At 47.6% G+C, this 11,458-nt stretch overlaps 1 long non-coding RNA gene across 1 annotated transcript; it reads right to left on the bottom strand.

The window, feature by feature from the left end:
- Positions 1 to 3,559: 3,559 nt before the first annotated feature.
- LOC124461030 lies at positions 3,560 to 3,719 on the bottom strand. The gene is made up of 2 exons (XR_006954899.1): positions 3,690 to 3,719; positions 3,560 to 3,611 (listed from the first exon to the last, which is right to left on the bottom strand). It is a non-coding gene; the product is annotated as an uncharacterized LOC124461030 (long non-coding RNA).
- Between the last annotated feature and the right edge of the window lie 7,739 nt (positions 3,720 to 11,458).

The following is an 11,458-nucleotide window of genomic DNA, read 5'->3' on the forward strand; positions in this document are numbered from 1 at the left end:
ATGACTCGGTAGCCTCCTTTGTTAACTTGAATTTTCCTTTTGATTTCAGGCAATCGGTCGAATCGACGATACCAGCCGGCCGTCCCTAAAAAGCTACGGAGCTGTCTCACGGTGTTTGGCAATGGAATTTCCGTGATCGCTTTATTTATTTTCCATCGGGATCTGTTTTTTATTTTCCATCTCCGATCACAAATCCAAGGTATTTAAGGAATCTGAAGCAAAATTTTGATTTTTTTAATCCGATAGTTAGATTGGCCTTCTTCAAACATTCAGCTACTGCCTCCAGATGCTTCATGTGCTCTTCAAATGTGCGGGATATAATCAGAGATCATCCAGATATACGAATACGTGGCTTCTCAAGCCTTGGGGGATGACCTTATCCATGAGTCGGCACAAGCGCTGCGCCGCATTGCAAAGCCCGAAAGGCATTCTGCGGAACTGATACAGCGGGCGTCCCGGGATGGTAAACGCCGTGTATTTCCGACTTTCCACCTCCAACTCTACCTGCCAGAATGCGTGCCTTAGGTCAACACTACTAATGAAGATCGTATCCTCCACCCGGCTCAGAATGGACTCAATATTTTGCAACGGGTAAGCATCTTTGATTGTTACTTTATTCAATTTCCGTGCATCTAAACAAAGTCTATTTTTCCCAGGTTTCTGCACCAATGTTACCCTATTGTTCCACGGGCTTTCGCTCAGTTCGATCACTCCCAATTTGAGCATTTCGTCGACTCTTAACACCTTTTTTTTTTTTTTTTTTTTTTTTTTTTTTTTTTTTTTTTTTTTTCTCCTCAATTTGAGCATTTCGTCGACCTCTTGGAACAACAACTTCTGCTTTGGTGGTGATACTGGATAGAATCTCTTTTCACTGGCACTGTATCCAGCAGTTGGATCGTGTGCTCTTCTAATGTGGTACGTCCGAGTCCGCCTGAAACTTCTCACAGACTTCTGCCAGGACCTCTTGTTGCGTCTCGTTGAGGACATGTGGTTCCACCGGCTCCTTTTTGGAATTAAACTCCTCATCCTCGATGGACAACTCCTCTACTCCCAAGAGATCAGGTGCGAGCTCGAATTTGCGGCAGAAATCTATGCCTTTGACGCAGTGACGGGCACAGGTACAGCGTCATTTCTTGTATTCTACCTCGATACGTAATATGCACATCCACCTTTCCCGTTATAGCATGATTCACTCCTCCTGCCGTTTGAACTTTCGAGTAAGATGTTTTTCTTTTTAATTCCAGTTTATTCACCAGCTCTTCACATCCGTCGCCCAGGAAACTCACTGAAGCTCCCGTGTCTAGCAGACCTTTTACGTGAAACTATTGCATCTTTACCGTAGCGAATGCCTGATTCTCCTTTTGCCTTGACACTGCTTCAATTTTTGGATGTTTTCACTCGTTCTTCCGCGGCATTGAGCGCAACTCCTCCTTTGTTTTGCTCCGCATCGCGTTTCCCGCCTGGATTTGGGGCATTTGGGTAACACTACTCCTGGTAGTACGCATTTGTAGCAGAATATCTTGCGAACTACACTCTTGCACTCCCAAAATGTATGGCCCTTCTCCGCACAGTTCCAACAGGCGAGTTCTGGCCGATCCTTGCTGCCTTCGCGTGGCTTATACACCGCTTCAACAAACTCCACTTCATGACCTTCGGGTTCGGCCAAAACCGCTTCATGTAGTTGATGCCGATCCCTCTGCACTCTATGCGGCTCCGCTCCTCCCGCTACACGAGACCATCTAGTTGCTAAGAGTCTCTCCGCCTCATGACATTCCTCTCGCAACTTCTCCAGGTTTGATATCCATATTGGATAAATAATTTTTGATATACTGTCTTTGATATTAACCTTAATTACTCTGATCAGGTCATGGTCCGAGGAGTTGCTTTCTAAGCGTGATCGGAGGCTAAACATCGCTTGGAGGTATTCATCCACGCTTTCTCCTGTCCTTTGTCGCCTCTCTCTCAACTCACGTTCCCGCTCAAAGTTTGATCGTTGCGTCTGGAATCTCTGCTGCAGTGCGTGCTTCATATTTGGCCAATCTGCTGGTCCTGCCGAGCGTACGTTCATCCAGTACCAGTCCTTGGCCTGCCCTTCTACCAAGCAGTGGAAATCTTGCAGTACTTCGCCCCAACTTACTTGGTACACCGTCTGTAAGTGCTCCAGACGAAATATAAATTCATTTACTGGCATTCCTTTTGATCCTCCATCAAAAACCAGACCCCATCTTCTCGGATGTACCATTTCGGGACGCTGTTCCGTTGTTATTGGCACTCAAGATTGTTGCCTCGTATCTTCAGGCCAATGCCAGGAAGATTGTTGTGGTGGACGACTTTCCAGATTCTCACGTTGCTGTCGCTCCAATACTCGTTGGTCTATGGCTTCTGTAGGATGGATTGAAGCCCTCTCTCCTTGGACATTGGTGGATCTCATCGTGGTGGATTGCTGAGCCGCTCCTTGAACCGCCTCCCGAATCTGCTTCATAAAATCTAGCATCTCTTGGCGAATTTGTGATTGCAATCGAGAGTTCTCTGCTGACATTGTCGCTCGGTACGTCTCTTCCGCCTGTGCTACAGCTAGATTTATAGCCGATGTGATTTTCGTCGGTAGGGCTGGCCGTGGGTTTTCCGGTCCCATATATGATCCACCTTCTGGTGCCTGGTGAATCATTCTTGTTCCCATATTATGTATTGGGATTGCCCCGCTACCCCCTACGGCACCCATCCTCTTCGTTGATCTTTCGGTCTGTTGACATGTTGAAGTCTGTCGGCGGTGAAACGTTTGAAATTCGTGAGTCTGCACGGTTTTCTGATTGGGATCGAGTTATTGGCGGACCCATTACCTCTGTTCCTCTATTCTTTAAGTATTCCGAGCTTCTTCTAAATTTTCTGATTTTTGATATCCTATCTCTTTCTTCTACTGACATTCCTTTCTATTTATTCTATGCTTTGATTGTTTCTTTTTTTTTCTTTTTTCTTTTTATTTATTCCTTTGTTAATGGAGGTGAGATGATTCCAGAACTTTAATCCCCTGAACTTGATCCTATTTGTTTGATTTTAATTTCCTGTGTACTCATGATTCCGTACTATTGACCTTTACCATTTCAATAAATCATTTCAGGTCGGACATCTATGTGATCTCTTCTTTGAAATCTCCACGGTTCACGGCTGAATTGCTTCTATGCTGATTCTGGTCTTAGATAAGTATCTGGTCTTATATCGTGCTACTTCAATATTAAAAGATCTGTTTCTCTTCTTTCTTTTCAGACTAGACTAAGCTATGCCTTCTAATGCTAGCAGTACTTGGACATTTAATTTGTTATACTCTTCGTTTTTCTTTGTTTAAATGTTTATTTTTTAATTGGCGCCATTTGTATAATCGATTGTTCACGCCACCGGGTGAACAGCAGTGAGCGGGGAAGAGCAGTGAAGAGTGAGGAGGGTTTTTTGATCCTCGGCATCTACGGTCACACCAGGAGGGGTGACTGGGTTTTTTCCAATGGGCATCGCCATTATTCCGAATCGAGATTTTCACCCGAACACCCGTTCTCTTGCATTTTTGACGATTTGTTAATCACTTTCAACCCGAACCATCTCCGTGTGTGCCGGGTTACCTGTGAATTATATAAATAATAAAACCTACGTTTATTTAACCGAAGGTTTTCGTGCGTTTTAATTCACCACTCGCTCACCACAAACTGAAGAAATTGGCACCCGCCAACTCCTTGTATTTCATTTGGATCCTTCCGCCCCCCACGAACATTGGTCCTTCGAGCCGGATATCCTTCCGCTCCTCCAGCTTGCATCGGCGGAATTCCTGATAAGTACAAAATTTCATTATTCATTTCATTTCCATACTACTAAAAGTGTGAGGTTTTCCCGCTTCTCCATAGCGACCTACACACTTTTACATATTGTATGTATGTACATACCTGACCTGTTCCAAGGTTACATGGTAGTTCCTAATCCTTAGCGTGATTGTCCAACGTTCTCGTTTTACATTTCCATTTTTATTTTATATTTTTTCCCCGCACTTGTCCAAATCCACCTTTTTTTACATATGCATTCACATGTACATGTATGTAATTTCCACAGCTGTTTGCCAAATCCGCGTAAAGGTTTAAAAAAAAAACAAAAAAAATATTAAAGTGTTATAAAAAATAGGGAAGAATAATAATCAAGTGTTCACCGCGTTTTCTTATGTGTTGGAATAATTATTTTTAATGCCAAACTTATTTCCGCACGCGCGCATCTACGTACATACATACACATACATCGTCACCTGTTGATGTACGCGCATATGTACCTACCCATATATATATAATCCCTTCGCACATTTACCACGACACAAAAGGCAAAAAAATATTTTTTTTTTAAATAGCACTTAACGTATGCATCGCGATTTCTTGCGCGTTCGAATTCGGTGCGAAATTAATTCCTCACGCGCGTCTTTGGATACCGGTGCACTTGCTTACATACGTACATACATATGCTTACATAGTCATACATTGCACATACATATGTACATATCCACAACATATAATACATTTCGGTGTCGCGCATTGATTTAACACCATTCCACATCCAATTAAATTACAATTACTTACGTTTTTTTTTGTTGTTGTGAACAACGCGTGTGCATACATCTATATACTCACCTGTGTACTTATGCATGTACGTACATACATAGATCAAGCATCTGTCCATATGCATTGATCGGTTGTTTGGTTTGCGCACAACACTCGCGGTGCGTAAAGCGTTCTTTTGTTCTTGGTTTTTCCGCACAACCACAAAAAAAATTATTAACATAATTAAACAACAAAATCAAAACCAAATATATAAACAGCGGCCGACAGCTGTTTTCGGAGTAGTGGTGACACGTGAGTCGAGTCGTGATATCGATAGGCGGCTCAAGCGCGCCAAGTTCAAATCACATTATTTCCGATTCCCTTTTTTCGCCTAATTATATATCCACCCATATTTATAACTAAATACATATATATTTTTCCAGCACTATCGTGCCCACATTTATATATCCGTCCATATTCATAAATTATAATATATATTTTTTCCGGCCAGTATTTTGCGCACATATATATATCCGCCCATATTTATAAATAAATACATATATATTTTTTCCAGCACTATCGGGCCCATATTTATATATCCATTCATATTCAAAAATTATAAATATATTTTTTCCGGCCAGTTTTTGCGCACATATATATATCCGCCCATATTTATAAATAAATACATATATATTTTTTCCAGCACTATCGGGCCCATATTTATATATCCATTCATATTCAAAAATTATAAATATATTTTTTCCGGCCAGCCTTTTGCGCTCATATATATATCCGCCCATATTTATAAATAAATGCATATATATTTTTCCAGCACTATCGGGCCCATATTTATATATCCATTCATATTCAAAAATTATAAATATATTTTTCCGGCCAGCCTTTTGCGCTCATATATATATCCGCCCATATTTATAAATAAATACATATATATATATTTTTTCCAGCACTATCGGGCCCATATTTATATATCCATTCATATTCAAAAATTATAAATATACTTCTTCCGGCCAGCCTTTTGCGCTCATATATATATCCGCCCATATTTATAAATAAATACATATATATATTTTTTCCAGCACTATCGGGCCCATATTTATACATCCGTCCATATTTATAAATTATATATATAATTTTTTCCGGCCAGTATTGTGCGCACATATATATATCCAGATCCAGATCTATACAAAAACGTATTTTCTTTTATCCTATACATCTTTATTTATATATTTCCTCCGTGTTTTGTTTTATACGTACTCCAGCGTTACTTACGAATCCATACAAACTTGTTTTGTAATCATTTAGCTTGTCTACGTGCAAGTTTTGATCCGCACTCGTGCGTTCGTATATTGTTCCGCATCTATCCCCATTCAAAGGGCTCCGTTTCCGAGCCGCACGCGAGATAATTCTCCCGCAATCCTGCGGTGCACAGTGAGAAAGCTCTTGCGTCCTCATACAGTCCACTTCTCATTTCCTCAAATTTTCCCCATTTTCTCAAAACCCACAAACTCGGTGTTCAACGGTAAGGTCGTCCCCTGAGTATGTCCACGGAGCCGTCCAAGACTGCGCCGAAGTCTAACGGTCTTTCGTCTCCCTCTTCAACTCCGGAGATGGTTCGACCTCCGATAACTCCGGCGACCGTGAAGCGTACGGATATTTCGCGCAAGTTCTCGTCTGTTCGCAGCCGCAGCGAATCCCCAAGATCCCGTCCGTCTTCGTCCAGCCTCCCTCAGGGTCGCAGATTCTCGGTTAAAGACTCGAGTGAACACAAAGGTCGTTCCAAGCTTTCAACCCAGACCCAGATCCCGCACGTTGTTGTGACGCACTGTTCTGACGCTCCCGTCACCCGATCCGTATCACAACAGCGCAGAGAACACTCCAGAATGTCCCTCTCCGATTTCATTCTGGCGTGCGACGCATTGACTCTGTTCGAAGCTCGGGAGAGTGAAGCTCTAACTTCTGAAGTGCCCTTGTTTTCCCTTAAAATGCACTTAGAGCAGCTCAAATCGCTGTGGTCAACTGTCGAGATGGAACACTCCCGTTGTCACAAGGCCTTGACAGTCCAAACCGACGAGGAAAGCTTGGCAAACATAAGCCGCATCAAGGCGAAGCACGAATACGCCTATGCGGCGTATGTGCGATGCGGGACGTTGTTTGGAGAACGCATCGAACAGCTCTCGGCACAGATGACGAGTCTTATGCGTCAGCCCACCGCTCCGTCGAGGCCGGCGGGGCATAGAGTTCCTCCGTGTGAGGTGGAGACATTTGATGGCGACAGCCTAGCATGGCCCACATTCCGCGATTTGTTCGCCGCCATTTATATCGCCAACCCGTACTTGTCACAAGTGGAGAAGCTCTATCACCTGAACACCAAGACGCGAGGGGAAGCGAGAACCATCGTAGCTAAGTCCCCCCTTACGAATGAGGGTTTCCAGGCCGCGTGGGAGAACCTCACCGCACGGTACGAAAACAGCCGTCTGCTTGTCATGACTCAAGCCAGACAACTCCTTCAGATTCCCGCGGTGGCACAAGAGTCGGGCAAATCCTTGCGAGAGCTGCAGACCGCGTTTCAAGGGGTCTTACCGCGCTTGAGCGTTCGGGTGTTAGTACGGAGAATTGGGATGTCCTACTTATCGCCATCTGCACTAGCAAATTGCCGAAGGCCACAATCCTCCTGTGGGAGCAATCAGTGCCAATAAGACTGTCGTCTCAACGTGGTCCGATTTGAACCAATTTCTTACCGATCGGTATCGTGTCCTGGATGCCACCGAAGAACATAAGTCGGCCCAAGTGTGCAAGCCATCCCCTTTGGCCCCGCAAATCCTCTGCAACGATGAAGGTCCAAGCGTTCCAGCGAAAGCCAGCTCAAACGGGCGTCTTGCAAGCTGTGCCATCGGGAAATCACCCTATACGGCTCTGCCCTAGTTTCTTGATATGCCTGTTCAGAGGCGGCTGGAAACCATTAGACAGCAGGGACTTTGTCTGAACTGTTTTGCCCGCGTCATCAAGTGAAGGGCTGCTCCAGTGCGCATAATTGCCATACCTGCAAGGAGCGTCATCATACGCTGTTGCATCCTAGTGATGTGTCCGTGCCTCGCCATCCGCTGCGCAAGTCCCACCATCCAGCGCCACAGAGCGCCCGTCCGCGAGCGACCAGCTCACAAATGCTCAAAGTTATTTTGCATCTACCCCAGGCAGAGGCCTTTTAGGCACTGCGATTGTCACGCTGCACCATCGTGGTGTGGATCACCATATTCGGGCGTTGATCGACTCGGGGCCGATTCAACTTTTCTCTCCGACGTGTCTTCAGCATGGTCCAGCCCCCCTTCTACCCAGTAGACGCCGCGGTTACTGGCATGGGCCAGAGTGATGGAGGCTGCGCCGACAAGGTGTGTCTGCTAATGCTGTCTCCCCCGTGTGACAGATGAACAAGATTGAGGTCTCCGCCCTGGTCGTATCCAAATTGTCAGGGGCCATTCCAACAGCTCCATTCCTTAATACGGTTCCGACGCAGTGCCTCGATCGCCCCCTGGCTGACCCGTACTACAACAAGCCCGCGCCTATTGACATGATCATCGGTGTTGACCTGTTTCCCCACATCCTCGGAGAACGGATCAAAAAGGATATTGGTGATTTTGTCGGGCTAGAAACCATCTTTGGATGGGTTCTGTGTGGGCTATCACTCCTGACCCTCCGGTGTCTAGATCCGTTTTCGCGGCACAGACGCGAGTTAGTCCGAAGCAAAGCTTGATGTACTCCTCACCAAGTTTTGGAGGTGGAAGACCTTCCCGCAAAGCCGGAAAAGGAGGATGACGCATTCTGCGAGCGGAACTTCCAGGAGACCACCCAAAGGGGAAAGGACGGCCGATATGTTGTGTCCCTACCGTTCAAAGGTCCGAATAGCGTTGACTTGGGCCACTCAAGACCGATCGCGCTGGCTCAATTCCTGCGGAATGAAGCACGCCTTCTCAAGGATCCGGTTCTAAAAACGCAGTACGATGCCATTATTCAAGAGTACGAGGAATTGGGTCATATGATTCGGGTGACGCCGCCTCAAGATGGGAAAAACTTCTATCTCCCCCATCATGCGGTGTTTAAGCCCGATAGCACCACCACTAAGGTACGCGTGGTATTTAACGCGTCGAGCCCCTCCACACAAGGCGTCAGCCTCAACGATGTCTTGCACACCGGTCCTACTCTTCAGGCCGACCTCACGCTTCAGGTACTGAAATGGCGGTTCTTTCAATTCGTTTTCAATGCCGACATAACGCAGATGTATCGACAAATCCGAGTCGATCCCAGGCATACCCCCTTTCAGCGGATCCTCTACCGAGACCGCTGCGGCAATATCCAGGATTACGAGTTACAAACTGTCACGTTTGGGGTTAACTGCGCGCCATTCTTGGCGATCCGAGTCCTTTTACAACTGGCACAAGACGTGCAAGCGATGTATCCTCAGGCGAGCGAAATCCTTCGGAACTACATGTATGTTGATGATGTCCTTGCCGGCGCTCACACTGAAGCCGACGCCCGTCTCGCCATACGAGAGCTTCAAGCGACCCTCCAATCTGCGGGCTTCCCGCTTCGGAAGTGGACTTCCAATAAGAAGGAAGTACTTCAAGCCATTCCGAGAGAGCACCTGCTGCGAGAGGACTTTCTCGAGCTGGAAGACGCGAGCACTGCAAAAACCTTGGGCATCCGCTGGCAAGCTGCCGAAGACGTCTTCTTCTTCACCGTAGCGGACCCCCCCTTGAAGGAGTCGATCACCAAGAGGCAGGTTCTGTCCCATATCGCTAAACTCTTTGACCCCGCTGGTTGGCTAGCCCCATTTGTCATCCGAGCGAAGATATTCATGCAACAAATCTGGCTTACCGAACTGGGCTGGGACGATGTTCTGCCGCCTCTCCTGCTGCAGCAATGGCACGAATTCCTGCAGGATTACCCAGGCCTCAGTCGACTCCGCATTCCCCGTTGGCTAAACACCAGCGATAAGCTCTCGTGGGAGCTTCATGGCTTCTGTGACGCGTCACAGAAAGCGTATGGAGCAGCCCTATATGTGCGGGTTCGGTGCGGCGATCAAGTAGCCGTCCATTTATTAACGGTTAAGACCCGTGTAGCTCCAGTCAAAACAGTCTCACTGCCTCGGCTGGAGTTGTGCGGAGCGGTTTTACTAGCCGATCTCTGGGCGTCGATCGTTCCTGAACTCCCAATCCCACCTGCAACCTCCCAGTTTTGGACCGACTCTACCATCGTGTTGGCTTGGCTCAATAAACCCCCGTGCAGTTGGTCCACCTTCGTGGCCAATCGGGTATCCAGCATCTCCAAAAGCACCAGTGGCCAAAGCTGGTCACATGTGCGCTCCGAGGACAACCCCGCTGATCTGGCGAGCCGTGGGGTCTCCGCGGCCGAGTTATCGGCCAGCAGACTCTGGTGGCATGGGCCGGACTGGCTCCAGCGAGCCCCCGAGTATTGGCCAACTCCCCATAACGAACTCCCAGACACCCAGCTGGAGCAACGAGTCCAGTGCCACACCACCGCGACCACCCTACTCGAGGATCTCGCTGAATCCATTTCTCGATCAGCATGGGTTACTCCGCGCCTGCGGACGACTCCGGGCCGCCGAGTCCCTCCGATATGATGAACGTCACCCTATTCTCCTCCCCTATAGTACTCATTTCACTCGCCTGCTTGTCGAATTCGCCCACCGCATCACGTTGCATGGCGGCAATCAACTGATGGTGCGGTATCTGCGCACCAAATTCTGGATCCCACGGATCAAGAACATGGTGAAGTCCCACCTCAAGGGGTGCAAAGTCTGCATCGTTCATCGTCGACGACTACAGACCCAGATGATGGGTGATCTCCCTCGAGAACGGATCACGTACTCCAGGCCCTTCACCCACACGGGCATTGATTTCGCAGGGCCGTTCGAGATCAAAAATTACACCGGGCGTGCGTGTCTCATAACTAAGGGTATGTCTGCGTCTTCGTGTGTTTCAGCACGAAGGCAATCCATCTCGAGGCTACCTCCGACCTCACCACTGAAAGATTTCTTGCAGCCTTCTCTCGGTTTGTCGCACGGAGACAATGCCCCAGCGCATTTACTCCGACAATGGCAAAACCTTCGTAGGGGCCTCAAAGGCGCTCGAACAAGATTTCCTGAACGCCACCAAGCTTGATATAATGAAGGCATTTCCCCAGCACATTTTATCCTGGCAGTTCATTCCGCCAAGCGCGCCCCATATGGGAGGACTGTGGGAAGCAGGGGTCAAAAGTTTTAAGACCCTGTTTTACAAGTCTTCGTCCACTGTCAAATACACCTTCGAGGAACTTTCCACTCTCCTGTGCAGGATCGAAGCGTGTCTAAACTCCAGGCCAATCTCTCCCATGAGCGTCCTCGCTCTGGATCTTCCAGAGGACCTGCTGGCCCTAAGCCCGGGACATTTCCTGATTGGAGGACCGCTCTTATCCATTGCGGAACCGGAAATTCTGGTCGAGCCTATGTCACTGATCAACCGATGGCAGCGACTGAAGGCAATCCAGCAGGCTTTCTGCCGCCGCTGGAAGAGTGAGTACCTCAAGGAGCTTCACAAACGGAACAAGTGGAAGTCACCGACTCGCAGCATCCAGACCGGCGACCTCGTGATCGTGTCCGAAGATCATCTCCCCTCCAACGAGTGGCGCTTAGGGCGAATTGAGCGCACTCTGCCCGGGGCTGACGGTCTCGTCCGAGTGGCTGATGTCACCACCGCGCGTGGGTCTATCCGAAGACCCGTAGCGAAGCTTATTCTGTTGCAAGACAGCAGGAGTCCTGAGCCTAAAACCGTATCGTGACTCCCCAATCCCTCTATGTTCCCTCCGAATGTCCTCGTCTC

The sequence above is a fragment of the Drosophila willistoni genome, unplaced genomic scaffold, assembly GCF_018902025.1.
Source record: "Drosophila willistoni isolate 14030-0811.24 unplaced genomic scaffold, UCI_dwil_1.1 Seg185, whole genome shotgun sequence".
Lineage (NCBI taxonomy): Eukaryota > Metazoa > Arthropoda > Insecta > Diptera > Drosophilidae > Drosophila > Drosophila willistoni.